The sequence below is a fragment of the Oryctolagus cuniculus genome, chromosome 1 (assembly GCF_051225735.1).
Source record: "Oryctolagus cuniculus isolate XC-2025 breed Fujian yellow rabbit chromosome 1, ASM5122573v1, whole genome shotgun sequence".
In the NCBI taxonomy this organism is placed as follows: domain Eukaryota; kingdom Metazoa; phylum Chordata; class Mammalia; order Lagomorpha; family Leporidae; genus Oryctolagus; species Oryctolagus cuniculus.
This window is the reverse complement of record NC_142867.1, coordinates 130,123,567-130,138,373: the sequence shown is the minus strand read 5'-3', so window position 1 is coordinate 130,138,373 and position 14,807 is coordinate 130,123,567. Positions and strand designations below refer to the sequence as shown.

At 42.5% G+C, this 14,807-nt stretch overlaps 2 pseudogenes; one reads left to right on the top strand and one right to left on the bottom strand.

Moving 5' to 3' along the window:
- ORYCUNV1R-PS1646 (vomeronasal 1 receptor oryCunV1R-ps1646 pseudogene) lies at positions 540–1,412 on the bottom strand (annotated as a pseudogene).
- LOC149128627 (BRISC complex subunit Abraxas 2 pseudogene) lies at positions 11,952–12,550 on the top strand (annotated as a pseudogene).
- The last annotated feature ends 2,257 nt before the right edge of the window (positions 12,551–14,807 follow it).

The following is a 14,807-nucleotide window of genomic DNA, read 5'->3' as shown; positions in this document are numbered from 1 at the left end:
CACTATTTCCCCTTTTGTGGGTATTTTTTGGAGCCTCATATAGGGTGATCTATCCCATATAGGAACAATTTATTGGAAGAGTTAAAATCTGGGTCAGCCTGTTAGGTCTACACTCTAGGTCATGTCAGGCAGAATGGGTAGAGGAATGTTGTGATGGCACTCATCTTTTATGTGAATCCTAAGCTAGAGAAATGTTCAGACAGAAATCTGTGCTTGACCTTGCTAACAGAAAGTTACCTGGAACAGAAACAGTATTGATAGCCAGATGGGGTTATGATACCTCCAGACCTGGCTTTAGAACCACTGCAGGGGTTGGTCCTAGGTGTGTAGTGATCTGTTTTGCGAGTGCAGGTCGGGTCTGAGGGGCCGGACATAGTGCGGGAGGAGGGTCAGAAGGTCCAAGGCTGGGCCATGCTGTAGAGTTGACCTGCGCCAGGGGTGTGAAGGAGACCACAGTGCCTGGGTCCCCATTTCGCACTCAGTCCGATGGCGGAGACCGAGTTGAGAGTCCTGGCTCAGGGAGAGCAGAACTGTGAGATTCAGGAGTCAGTGGCGAGAAGCACAAAGGAGCTGAAGGCTGGGAAAGATGAACTCACAAGCACAGAGGTGGGCACAAGCCACTGGCATGGATTTACAAAGGAGAAGCAGAAAGTCAAAATGGAAGAGAGAGAGTAGAACAAGATAAAGGAGCTCACAAGCATGAGGATGGTGTGTGTGGCCCTGGCCTCACAGTGGGGCCTGGGAGAGAGGCAGCTGCTGTGTAGGTGCTGCACGCACCGCTTGTGCCTGTGCAAGACGAGGACCATGGAGCCACTGGCCCAGACCATGAGGCTCAGATTTAGTGTATCAAAGGACAAGAACATGACTCTGTGCAGTCTACTTAAAAATGAGCTTAGAATGTGGGCAGAGCAGTAGCCAAAGTTTTGTCTCATCACACTTATGTTTTTGCTATTTAGCAACTGAGTCATCTTCAAAGGAACGATTGTATTTAGCAAGAGATGCAGGATCCAGAGGAGGCTACAGCAGAAACAAATGGACTTTGGGGATCTTGTTGTGATGTGCAGCTGAGAGTAACTGGAGCAAAATTTAGTGGCCTGGAAAACACTCAGGAGGCAGGTGGTGCTGAGGGAAACCCCCCTGCCCACCCTGTGTAGGTAGAAGACAACTTTACATCCAGCATCATCCAGAAAATACTTCCATCTGAAAGCTGCCATTGTCTGCATGATCCCTCTGGAGAAAAGCACTGTGGAGTAGGCTAAGACCAGCTGGTTGAGAATCAAGTCTGTGGACCTCACCTGATGTCAAGTGAACAGAATGAAGTTATAGAGACAAAGCAGAGCAGAGTTTCCCAAGATTCCAGCTCCCGTCTGAGTAAGGAGGATGCTCCCCATTCCCAAGTAAGCTGAACTCATCACTTCAGTTTCTGGGTGATGCTGATTTTAGCAGCTGTCAGAGAGGTGGGCAGAGGAAGGAAAAAGCAGTACCACGATCATACCTGGTAACTGTGTGGCTAAAGGAAGATGGTTTCGCACCCTCTGTGATATTTGTGCAAATGGGTGAAGGATTAATTAGTGAAGTGCTGTGTTACAGGCAATCTCTTTGTCTCTGTTAATCAGCTAACAGAGACACATCCACATAATGTGCAAAGTTCTTATTCTGATAGACAGTTGTTTTCAGAATTTGTTCATAAGATAAAAACAAAGATGTAAAAAATTGGAAAAATTCCCTTCCCTAAAATTGTAGAACTTTAAATGTGTTTATGTACTTGTTTATGAACAAAGGGGGGCTCATACAAGAAGTTATTAATGTATTTCCCAATAGCAGCTCACAGCAGCAGGAAGGGGAGGAGCAGGATAGAAACTGCACCGCATGAATTAATCCCATGCTGCTATTTTAATATTTCAACAAATGTAAATGTTTTATGTAATTATAAGACAATATTGAATAAAATATTTTAAAATATTAAAAAACCACTGCAGGAAGTTGAAAATGTACTTAATGGAGTCATACACTTCTCCCTGGGTGGTGGGCAATTTCACCACACTGACAATGAAGCCCAATGCTGATTCCCCTTGAGTGCAAGTTGTCGCTCCCCCTCTTCGTGGAGGAACGACACTAAACCCTGCCTAGGTTTCCTATCTGAGTCACGGCACCATTATGTCGCTCCCCCTCTTCATGGGGGAACGACACTAAGCCCTGCCTATCTCGGGCTGGAAATTTCGCCCTACATTCCCTCATTAGATGCCCTTCTCGACCACATCTAAAGCATATTCGTCCCCTCATGTTCTGTCTAAATTGTCGGGTTACAGCTACTGCAGCATGTGATCCAGAAGCTACATCATCCATGACATCCCTACACAAGTGCAGAGGGATGTTCATAACCATGGCCTGGTAATGGCCAATAAGACCTCCTGTTCCTATTCTTTAAAAACAAACAAAAAACCCAATTGCATAATTTGATGAAGATATAAAAATTCTCAGCTACATTTACAGTGTTGCTGGTAAAGTAAAATGATTCAACCACCACTGAAAACAGTTTGTTCTTCATTACATTGAAAATAAAATTTGTATATGATCTGATAATCTCAGTTCTTATTAAATATCTAAAAGCATTGAAAGTCCTATGTAAGTAAAGTATTAGCACTGTTCACCACAGCATATTGCACTGGAGCCGAGACTTCTAGTGTGGCCTGCACGCTCAGTGGAAAGTTAAGCAGGCACAGAAGAAAAGAAAATCCTGTGCCATGGATGAACAGCGAGGTTACTTTCCTAAGTGAAATTAGCCACAAATATCAGTCCCCCAAGGACAAATACTGTAAGATTCCAACTTATGAAGTATGTAGGGGACAGCGCTGTGGTACAGTAGTTTAACGCCTGCAGTGTCAGCAATGCCATATTGGTGCCTATTCGATTCCTGGCTGCTCCACTTCTGACCCAGCTCTCTGTTATGGCCTGGGAAAGCAGTAGAAGATGGCCCAAGTCCTTGTGCCCCTGAACCCATGTGGGAGACCCAGAGGAAGCTCCTGGCTTTTGGCTTTGGACTGGTGTAGTTCCGGCCATTGCAGCCATCTAGGGGGTGAACCATCAGACAGAAGACCTCTCTCTCTCTCTGTCTCTCCTCTCTCTGTGTAACTCTGACTTTCAAATAAAATAAATAAATCTTTAAAAAAATAAAATATGAGAAGCATAAATTAGAAGGGTAGTTATGGATGGTAGGAAGGGTATGCTATTCAGTAGAAATAGAATTTTTAGATGAAAAAAATCTTAGAAATCTTGTGTGTGTGTGTGTGTGTGTGTGTGTGTGTGTGTAGACACATGTATATGTCACTTACCTTAGAGTGACAACTGCCCTTGTGAGATACAGTAATCAAAGCTCTCTTCTACCTGACCCTGGATAAGAAAAGGGCTCCCTCTGTTGGTCTTTGGTCACTCTTCAGGTGCTTGTGAGTAGGGCTGGTGGCAGGCTATTCCCAAATGAAGTGGAGCTTCATGACTGGTGTCATCTAGGAATGTTGGGAAAGACCGCAATGCCGTATCTCTTTTCTCTCCCCAGCTTGGTCTCCTTAGTTACCATACTGTATTTCAGTGAGAATACAGGAAGATACAGCAGTCTCTGCTGAGTCTATGACAATGCAATTGTAATTGAATCCTATGAATGGATCCTCCTTTATAAGAAAATGGGCAGCCTCTCATATTGGCCTGAGACTTCTAAATGCATCCAACAATATTAGTTCCAGCTTTACTTATTTTATTTTTTTTAAGATTTATTGATTTATTTGAAAGTCAGAGTTACACAGAGAAAGGAGAGGCAGAGAGAGAGAGGTCTTCCATCTGATGGTTCACCCCCCAATTGGCTGCAATGGCCAGAATTGCGCCCATCCAAAACCAGGAGATAGGTGCTTTCTCCAGGTCTCCCACATGGGTGCAGGGGCACAAGGACTTGGGCCATCTTCTACTGCTTTCCAAGGCCATAGCAGAGGGCTGGATCAGAAGTGGAGCAGCCAGGTCTTGAACTGGCACCCATATGGAATGCTGGTGCTTCAGGCCAGGGCATTAACCCCCTGTGCCACAGTGCTGGTCTCTTCAGCTTTATTTTGGTAGGACCCTTGTCCAGGTATAGCAGGCCAGAGAATAATCAATAATGTCCTTCCAGCTGGTGCCACAGCTCACTAGGTTAATCCTCCCCCTGTGGTGCTGGTACTCCAGATTCTAGTCCTGGTTGGGGTGCCGGATTCTGTCCCAGTTGCTCCTCATCCAGTCTGGCTCTTTGCTGTGGCCTGTGAGGCAGTGGAGGATGGCCCAAGTGCTTGGGCCCTGCACCCACATGGGAGACCAGGAGGAAGTACCTGGCTCCTGGCTTCAGATCGCCACAGTGTGCCAGCCATAGTGGCCATTTGGGTGGTGAACCAATGGAAGGAAGACCTTTCTCTCTGTCTCTCTCCCTCTCACACTGTCTATAACTCTCTCTCTGTCTCCCTCTCACACTGTCTATAACTCTCTCTCTGTCTCTCTCTCTCACTGTCCAACTCTGCCTGGCAAAAAATAATAATAAAATAAAAAATAAATAAATTAATAAATAAAATGATGTCTTTCCAACATTTACATTAACATTTCTTTCTCCATGAAAGGTTTCCCTACAGAGAAGCAACATGAAAGACTTGATTTTTCTCTTCTATATCATGGAGTTGCTAAGGAAATAATTTCCTCATTAACCATTGGAGTGATTGCAGTGAATTTAAGTGAGTGGTGAACACAGGAGATGGAGCTGAGTGAAGGCAGAAGTTCACAGTGCAGTGAGGAGACAGAAACTTCTGCAGTGAGCACAATCAGTGTTAGAGGTACTGGGAGAGGCTGAGCAGCACTGAGTGAGGGATAAATGAGAGGGTTGGATAGAAGAGCAAGAGGAAATTATTAATTTGTGGTCACCATTTTATACTTAAAAATTTTTTTCTGGGATACACTGGAATATTTGGATAAATTATTTTTTTCTCTTTCAATATTTTGCTTATATTTTCAGTTTCTATTCAATGATAATCAATTCCATAAAAAGTTGAGTTACTATGAATCAAAGCACAATTACAAAACACATATATAATCCAAAATAGAAGGACAGTATTTAGATATGAAGCAAAATCACGTTCATTCACACACACAGTGGACTCAGATCTGGTCAACCTGGTTGCTCATAGGAAGGTTTGTAAAGATGGTAAAATGTGACTGTGGAGAATAAGATTTCTGCCAAAGCACCCTTGGAGAAGACATTTTCTTCCTAGTACAGAGTGTGGCTGCAGGGACTAAGTATAGTTTATGGCCCACTAACAAGAAGAGCATTGAGCCTTGTGGGAATGTTGGCTTCCCAAAGACATGCAGCTGCTTCCCTAGACATGTTTATCTAATATGTCTTGCTAAACATGTTTCAGAGAAACCTTAGAGTTAGATGAGCACATGCATGAGCTGTACAATATGCGGCTGTAATCCTTATCAATAAAGAAAACACACTGGTTAGTCCGGCGGCACTTTTCAGAGGAACAGTTCCCATGTCCTGTCTCTCCTTTCACTTGCACACCCCAACATCTGGTGCCCAAACAAGGACCCTTGGCACAACACACAGGGGGTGGCTCACCACACCTGGCAAGGGTACAGAAACATTGCTCATCTCTTCAAGATCCTGGTGAGTCATAAAGATGGAGAATTCCCTGTACTTGGGCAATGGAAATACAAAGCTAGGCTGCTTTATCTCCTTTAGAAAGAGGGACACTCTTTTTTTTTTTATTTCACAGGTAGAGTTATAGACCATGAGAGAGAGAGAGAGAGAGAGAGAGAGAGAGAGAGAGAAATGTCTTCCTTTCATTGGTTCACTCCCCAAATGGCCACCACAGCTGGCGCTGCACCAATCCATAGCCAGGAGCCAGGTGCTTCCTCCTGGTCTCCCATGCAGGTGCAGGGGCCTAGCACTTGGGCCATCCTCCACTTCCCTCCTGGGCCACAGCAGAGAGCTGGACTGGAAGAGGAGCAACCTGGACTAGAACCCAGTGCTCATATTGGATGCTGGCACTGCAGGCAGAGGATTAGCCAAGTGAGCCACGGTGCTGGCTCCAAGAGGGACACTCTTTACCAAAAAGTAATTGGATGCTTGCTGTAAAAAATTAATAGTTGCTATCTTTGGAACCCTGATGAAGGTATTTTAAAAGTAACTGATTGTTGGGTAGGCACTGTGGTGTAATGGGTAAAGCCACCACCTGCAGTGCTAGCATCCTGTATGGGCACTGGTTGAAGTCCTGGTTGCTCCACTTCTGATCCAGCTCTCTGCTATGCCCTGTTATGGCAGTAAGAAGATGGTCCAAGTCCTTGGGCCCCTGCACCCATGTGGGAGACCCGGAAGAAGTTCCTAGCTCCTGGCTTCAAATCAGCACAACTCTGGCCAATTTGTCCAACTGGGGAGTGAACCAGTAGATGGAAGACCTTTTTCTCTTTCTCTCATCTCTCCTTCTCTCTCTGTATAACTCTGACTTTGAAATAAATAAATAAATCTAAAAAAAAGTAACAGAGAAAGTTGGTCAAAAGTAACATCAGGAGCCTTGAGCTCCTCTTCTGTTTTTGCACATGTGATATCTCTGCTGGGATGCCATTAGTAAGGTTACAATTCCCTTGGCCACTGTCCCCGGCCAGGAAGGTCGGTCAATGGGCTTGCCCCACTGTGTCACAGAGAGACCTCTGCACTCTCAGCATCTGCTGTTGTGGTGGTGATATCTGAGTCCCCTTCAGGTGTGTCAGTGTTGCTAGGTACGCTTCTGCAAGCCAAGGAGCAAGGGGAATCACCAGTGTTAACTGTTTGTCCTTTAGCTTGACCCCAAAATGCAGCTCCCTGGCATGAACATCTTCCTTATAATGTTTCTAGAGGGTTAAAAAAGGGTTTAACGGAGTACAAGATACAGAGTTCTTATACAGTGGGCATACTGGAGGGAATTGGAGAAGGATGTGAGATGGTGCCATGGAACTGGAAAACTTTAGTTAAAATCTTGATTACTCCAGCCCAGTACACTGTTTGGGCTCAGGAATACAGAATGGGCTTCTGTACAAGCCATAGATTAACTAAATAACAATGTCCCTGCCACTTTTGAGTAGTTGTGAAGAAAGGATCTTGGTCGACAAGTTGCTTATCCTTGAAGGAAGGTTTATGCAAAAAGTTCTAACATTAATTAAAACCATGGAAAAAGATTCTTGATGATAAAGACCTGTCCACTTCCTTTTCTTCAGTCCATCAGGGGCTGACTGAGGGCTATATGTCCTTTGTGGATAGGCTAGAAAAAGCTATTGGACATCAGGCAGATAATCAGGAAGTGGCAAAATATTACTAAAACAAATGGCTTATGAAAATGAAAATCAGGATTAAAAAATGTTTTAAAAGCTGTTGTCTCCAAAACCTGAAACTACAATGGCAGAAATGATTAAATTATTTCAAAGAGTACAGACTGAAACTTACAAAACTAATTTACTGGTTGCTGCCCTTAAACATCCTGATAAAATAAAAATACTTTGGCTATGGGAAGCAAGGTCATTTTATTATTTCTTTTTCTTTCACTTTTTTAAAAATATTTATTTATTTACTTGAAAGGCAGAGTTACAGAGAGGCAGAGGGAGAGAGAGACAGAGAGAGAGGAAGAGAGAGCTTCCATTTGCTGGTTCATTCCCTAGATGGCTGCAATGGCTGCTGCTGCGCTGATCCAAATCCAGGAGCCAGCAGCTTCTTCTGAGTCTCCCAAGTGGGTGCAGGAGCCCAAGGACTTGGGCCATCCTCTACTGCTTTCCCAGGCCATAGCAGAGAGCTGGACTGGAAGAGGAGCAGCTGGGACTAGAACCAGCACCCTTGGCGCAGCTATGGCCATTGCAGCCATCTGAGGAGTCAATCAGTGGATGGAAGACCTCTTTCTCTCTCGCTCTCCTCTCTCTGTGTAACTCTGACTTTCAAATAAATAAATACCTAAATAAATAAATCTTTTTTAAAAAGTGTAAATAAACCAAAAAGCATATCACTGCACTAATCAGAGCTGCTCAGTTCTCTCATTTTAAACTGAACCATGATTCTACTGAGGTGAAGCTTCACTGAGGCTTTTATAATAAGGAAAGGGAGGGTAATTTCCAGCTTTGCATTCTTTGAATATACACAGGGTAGGGTGAGTGCACTGGTTTGAATTGATGCAGGAACTAGCATGTGATTCAATAGTTCAAGCTGCTCTTCTGACATTGACATCTCATACTGAATTGCAGGTTTGAGTTCTAGCAACTCCTCTTCCAATCTAGATTCTTGCTAGTCTGTAGAGAAGGCAGTGGATATTGGCTCAAGTATTTGGTTCCATGCCAATCATATGAAAGGCCTGGATGAAGCTCCTGGCTCCTGTCTTTCATCTAATTCAGCCCTGATTGTGGAGGGCATTGTGTAGTGAGCCAACAGATGAGTGATTTCTGCTGCTTGTCTTCCTCAGTCTCTCTGACTTTCAAATAAAAAATTAATTAAAAAATTAAGGAGTGGCCATTTGACATAGTGGTTGGACTACTGCTTGGGATGCCTGCATCCCATGTCAGAGAGCCTGGGAAAAATCCCAGATCTGCTTCTGATTCCAGCTCCATGTTTTTGTGCATTCTGTGAGATGGCAATGAGGGTTAAAGGAGCTGAGTCCATGCCACCCTTGTAGAGACCCAGATTGTATTTCAGGTTGCTGGTTTGGGCCTGGTCCTGCCTCAGCTGTGGCATAAAGTTGGGGAGTGAACCAACAGATTTGAGACATACCCTCATCTCTTCTTTTCAAGTACAAAAATAAAATAATTATTTTTAAAGAGCAAGAGAGTTCTCAAAATCTTTAAAATAAAAAGACAAAGCTGTTTCAAAACTATCACAAATGTATTCAGAACAGGAAGCACATTGTTAATATTATTGTATTATTTCTACAGTCCCCATACAGGCACATAGATGCTTAGAGGGGGACCAGTTTTATAACTTTGGCCTAATGGGAATTGGGTAAGGTTTAGCCTTTATAGTATTTGATGCTGTCCCTGTTTTACTAACATGATGTGGATGTTGTCATCTTAAAATCTGGTCATTTTAACAGTTTATTTTGAAATTATTTCAAACTTACAGAAATACTATCAGTGAGTCCCATCCACTGTGAATGCCCAGTTATCCTTTTAGCACTTGCCCCTGACCCAAGATATTTCTGCTAACTACAGGGTGGTCCCCTGATAAATAGCATATGAACCCTAATTTAGGAAACCAACATTAATTCAACACTATAACCCAATCCACAGAACTATCACATCTTTTTCCAACCCTGTTAAAATATCTTTTCTCCCATTGTGATTCAATGTTATTTTTCTGGAATTCTCCTTGACACTTTCTAATATGTAAACCCTCAATAGATATCAAGAGCAGAGATGACCTCAAGCTGGGTCTGTCCAGTGTTCCTCTCTGAGAAAATGTGGGCCCTGTATTCTCATCAGAAGCACCCTGGTTCGATGCTGAGCTCTCCTGTCTTCCATCTGTGCTATGATGGATGATACCAACCTGGTACTTAGTGAATTTCTGCCAGATTGGTTCACATACAACCTTTTAAGGATTTATTTACTTATTTTGAAGGCAGAATGACAATGAGAGAGGGATCTATATCTATGTCTACATCTATATCTTTTTAAATGATTTTTTTTATTTATTTGAAAGTCAGAGTTGCACAAAGGGAGAAGGAGAGGCAGAGAGAGAGAAACAGGTCTTCCATCTGATGGTTAACTCCCAAATTGGCCACAACAGCCAGAGCTGCATTGATCCAAAGCCAGAATCCAGGAGCTTCTTCTGGGTCTCCCATGTGAGTGCAGAGGTCCAAGCCCTTGGGCCATTTTCTACTGCTTTCCCAGGCCATAGCAGAGAGCTTGACCTTTCTCTTTCTCTGCTGGTTCATTTCCAAAAGAGTTGTTTAAAAGTTCTTTGTCAAGCTGAAGCTGGGATGAACAACTATTTCCTGGTCTTCTACATGTGTGGCAGGGCCCAAGGACTTGGGCCATGTTCTGAAGCCTTCCCAAGTGCATTCACAATAATCTTGATCAAAAGCAGGGAAGCTGGGACTTGAAGCAGCACAACAGCACTCTGATGTGGAATGCTGGTGTGGCAGGCAGTGGCAAAACATGCTGCACCACAGCACTCATATATGCTGTGCTATATACAAATTTTTATTCCTTTTTGGAATGTGTGGACTTTTATTAATAATCATTCTAATATTATGCCAGCATCCTATTTCTTATCAAATTTTTATCCAGTACCTTTGATATTCATTATTTTTAAACATCAACACTATATGAAATGCTGGTGTTTTAATTCCCAATATTATTTCTTCCTTTATATTTTGATCTAGCATCAAAGCTAAGGGCTCACTCTTCTGTCCTAGTTAGTGCGTCATTATGTACTATATCGTTATGAGTTCATAGAATCTTATCTTGTTAAAGGTATTATAGTCTGAAATTATGTGTTCTGATGCTCAAGTTATTCCAGATCTTAGAGGAATCCTCTTCAACACACCAAATTAGGGCCTTAATATCTACAGTTGGTGTAAGTACCATCCTAGGAGAAAAGATTCACTAATTCTTATCTCTCTTCCCTGAATTACATTTTCCTTAAAGGTGCCATTTCTTTCATCAAGTCTTGATACTATTAATGAATATTTATAATTCAGCTCTACTCTCCAATGTTTTCTCTGGAGATGTTCTTTAGGACTTAATTAAGAGGCCATTTTACAAACAAAAATCTCAAGTCACACTCCTCTTTCAACCATGTGGATGGTTTCCTACTGACCTTTGAACAGGGACCACAGGCCTTACTGTGGTCTTCAGAAAAGCAATGCTATGGGTTGTACCCTAGTAAGCCTTCTCTACCAGCTGTCTGCTTGCTATTCTCTTCTTACATGCTAGGACTCAGAAGGCTCTCAGTTGTATCACAAACTTTGCAAATTCTTCTCAACCCATCAAAAATTAATAAAAGTTCCAAACTTGAGGCTAAACTCTTTTTTTTTATAAAAAATATTTTATTATTTTATTTGAGAGGTAGAGTTACAGACATAGGGAGAGACAGAGAGAAAGATCTGTGCACTGGTTTACTCCCCAAATAGTCACAACAGACTGAGCAGGGTCAGTCTGAAGCCAGGAGCCAGAAGCCTGGATCTTTACTCTTCTCCCCAACATGGGTATAGGAGCCCAAGCATTTGGGCCATCTTCTACTGCTTTCCCAAGCCAAAGCAGAGAGCTGGATTGGAAGAAGAACAGCTGGAACTCGAACTGGCACCACAGGCAGAGGCTTAGCCCACTATGCCATAGAACTGGACCCTAAGCTCTTTTAAAATAAGATTTACAATATTTGTTTGAAAGGCAGAGATAGAGAGAAGGTTGCAGGGAGAGATAGAGATCTTCCATCTGCTGGTTCATTCCCCAAACAGATGCAGTACAGGGAGATGGATCATAAATGGAGCAGCTGGGACTCAAACCAGTGCTCACATGAGATGTTGGCATTACAGGTAGTCGCTCCATGTGTCAACTACTTCATTTCTTCTTTCAAAGGAGTTCTCATCTCTAAGTGATTCAGAAAGATGTACCAAAGGACCTTTGTGGTGGTTATGATAAATTATCTCTTTTAAACTTTAAATTCCACAGACCACACAGTATAACTGAATTATTTACCAACACAACCTCATTCCTTGATACTTGCCTAACTCAGATGAGATGTGTAATGAATACTTATCTCTGGGTAAAAGGTAATGATAATGTCCATAAAGAAGATTGGATAGCTCAGCTGAACATGCTGATAATAGGCAAAGGATAACAGGAAAAGGATAACATGATACTGTGAGTTAGTCAATAGCAACACCAAAATACAATAAGTGATTATTTAAAATGCATGATATTAAAATAATTTCATCATGACAGCCTCCATTTTGGACTACACCTTCAGCACTATAAGTTTCTACAGCACCAGCAGCAATGTGGACCATGAAAGATTCTTGCTGAGAGAGAGAGAAGACAAGAAGCAACTTTTAGCATCAGTGACTCACACATTAGCAAGACAGAATTGCTGCAAATAATTGAAATCCATAATCATCAGCTTTGTTCAAAACTACATTTTTTTTAACTGTGAAAGTGAAATTAAGGGAAGAGATTTGGGACAGAATCCTTAAAGATACATGAAAGAAGGTTATTGAGTGGTACATAACTTGGCAAACCTGCATCAGTAGGTTTTATATAAGGAACAGATCACCCATCAACAGCTCACTCACACCACCAATGTGCCCAATCTTGTCTTCCTTCTCTTCAGCTTCACCTCCACTATCAGCAATTTTACTCCTGTTTTAGAATTTAGGCTCTCCTTAGTTCAATTTGAAGGTATAATCAGAGGATATCACTTGCTAATACTAGCAAGCAAAAACACAGTGCCCTATTCTGGGTTTGCAGCTGGAAGGAGATGCAGAGGTCCCTGATCCTCTTCATGATGACTTTTACCCAATCAAGACAGTATTCTTAGTCAATCTCACATGGAAGAAAGTGTCTGTATGCCTTGACCTCAGCTGTGGGCTCTTTCAATTATGTTTCCACCAGTGCTGGACTTAAGTATCCTGCAAGTGGAGCAGATTTTCTTCCCCAGAAGAGCAGCTGGAGACAACAGTGGGGAATCTTGCTGGGAGAGACAAGAGGAAACTTTTATCATCAGTGACTCACACATTAGCAAGACAGAATTGCTGCAAATAATTGAAATCCATAACCATGAGGCTTGTTAAAAATTGCATTTTCTGTAACTGTGAAAGTGAAGTTAAGGGAAGATATTTGGGACAGAATCCTTAAAGATACGTGAAAGAAGGTTATTGAGTGGTACATAACTTGGCAAACCTGCAGCAGCAGGTTTTATATAAGGAACAGATCACCCATCAACAGCTCACTCACACCATCAATGTGCCCAATCTTGTCTTCTCCTCAGCTTCACCTCCACTCTCAGCAATTTTACTCCTGTTTTAGAATTTAGGCTCTCTTTAGTTCAATTTGAAGGTATAATCAGAGGATATCACTACTCCCAATCTAGCTAATACTAGCAAGCAAAAACACAGTGTCTTCAGTGTCAAACACCTTTCAGTATTATGCCAAACTTATTAAAGGACAGGATACTGGCATTTTTACAATGATGGAATAATAAAAATCGTTAGGGCAATTTATCAGATTTATAATGCACATCAAGAGAAAGTGCTGGCAGGGCGTGCAGGTATAAAGCACAATGTGCAATTTGTTGAGTATTGTCAGGGAGAAGTGAAAAAATCAATATAAATCATGCTGGGTAACAATATATGGGAACAAGAAGAGTTCAGCAAGCAAGGTTAAGCAGAGAAGCACCACATGGAAGTATGGAATCATTGTTTATTCGTTGGATGCCCTATTCTGGGTTCACAGTTGGGAGGTAGAAATACACTTGGAGATGCAGAGGTCCCTGATCCTCTTCATGATGACTTCTACCCAATCAAGACAGTATTCTTAGCAATCTCACATGGAAGCAAGTATCTGTATGCCTTGACCTCAGCTGCGGGCTCTTTCAATTATGTTTCCACCAGTGCTGGACTTAAGTATCCTGCAAGTGGAGCAGATTTTCTTCCCCAGAAGAGCAGCTGGAGACAACAGTGGGGAATCAGGTGTCAATGATTGTGAAAATTTCATTGACCCTACAGAGCCCTCTAGTGGTGAATAGTCACATTCAAATGATTCATGACCCATGATATATCCCGATGAGGACCCCAGCAACACTCAGACCTCCCGGAGTTAATTAAACCAAACATGCTGTCCAGTTAGCACACCTTCTCTCGCTTGTTATTGAGAGAGGCACTTGAGGACTTAATCTAGGAGAGTTTCCTTGCCAGATGCTTTGACCCCCAAGAGGAGAGTTCTTGCACATAGTAATCATAAACCTCTCTCCCTGGTCCATGTCCTTGGATGCAATGTGCAAGCTTCATAACACAGGAAAAAAAAAAAAAAAAAGAAAGAAAGAAAATTGCATTCTGGTTCAACTTATGGGTTTATTGTAAATTTAGATAAATTGGAGGTCAGTGCAGTGCAACAGTCATTAAGCCTCTGTCTGTGGCACTGGTATCCCATACAGGTGCCAGTTCATGTCTCAGCTGCTCTACTTCCAATCCAGCTCTGTGCTAATGACCTGGAAAAGCAGTGGAAATGGCCCACGTGTTTGGACCCCTGCACCCATGTATGAAGAAGCTCCTGTGGCATAACAGGTAAAGCCACTGCCTGCAGTGCCGGCATCCCATATGGGTGCCGGTTCAAGACCCGACTGCTCCACTTTCGATCCAGCTCTCTGCTATGGCCTGGAAGATGGCCCAAGTCCTTGGGCCCCTGCGTCCAAGTGGGAGATCCAGAGGAAGCTCCTGGCTCCTGGCTTTGGATTGGCACATTGCACCATCTGGGGAGTGAACCATCAGGTGGAAGACCTCTCTCTCTCTGCCTCTCCTCAATCTGTGTCACTATGACTTTCAAGTGAAATAAATAAATCTCTAAAAAAAAAAACCTAAATATACAGCAAAACATTTAAAAAAAAATAAGCTCCTGGTTCGTGGCTTTGGGTTGGCCCAGCTCTGGCCATTGTGGCCATTTGTGGAGTGAACTAGCAAATGGAAGACCCCTCTTTCTGTCTCTCCTCTTGTCTGTGACTGCTTGTCAAAAAAATAAATATTTAAAAATATTAGACAAAGTGAAATTTATCTATGTAATTTTTGTTCTATAAAGTAAAT